The sequence below is a fragment of the Orycteropus afer genome, unplaced genomic scaffold (genome assembly GCF_000298275.1).
Source record: "Orycteropus afer afer isolate SDZICR_OR568_19922 unplaced genomic scaffold, OryAfe1.0 scaffold00253, whole genome shotgun sequence".
Classification (NCBI taxonomy): Eukaryota; Metazoa; Chordata; class Mammalia; order Tubulidentata; family Orycteropodidae; genus Orycteropus; species Orycteropus afer.
This window is the reverse complement of record NW_006921840.1, coordinates 4,201,787-4,202,301: the sequence shown is the minus strand read 5'-3', so window position 1 is coordinate 4,202,301 and position 515 is coordinate 4,201,787.

The following is a 515-nucleotide window of genomic DNA, read 5'->3' as shown; positions in this document are numbered from 1 at the left end:
TTAATGCCCAAGGGCAACCCACTCTGCCAGGAAGCTGCCTACCCAATGACACCCGGCTTTCTCCTCCATGGGCTGGTAAGCCTCTTGCTGTTTAATGCCAGTCTCTGGGCTTTGCTACTGCCATCTCTTATGTGGTCTCTCTGCTGGTATCTCTCAGCCAGTCTCTTGGTTCTGCTGCTGCCATCTCTCATGCCGCATGCCAGGGCCTCTCTGCCAGGGTCTCAGGTCAAAGATGCACTCCACTCCTGTTTCTACATTTTAGATATGTGTCAGAGCAGCACCCCACTCTCTCGGTACCAGATTCTGTTTCAGTTACTTAATGCCGTTCTGACAAGAATATACCACAAATGGGATGGCTTGAACAAACAGGAGTTTATTCTCTTACAGTTTGGAGGCCTTAAGTCCAATTTCAAAGTACCAGGCTCTAGGGGCTGGGTGAAAGCCCCTCGACCTTGGGCTTCAGCTCTGCCTCTTGCTCCTGGCCCACTGAAGCTAGAGGCATCTCTTTACTCAGG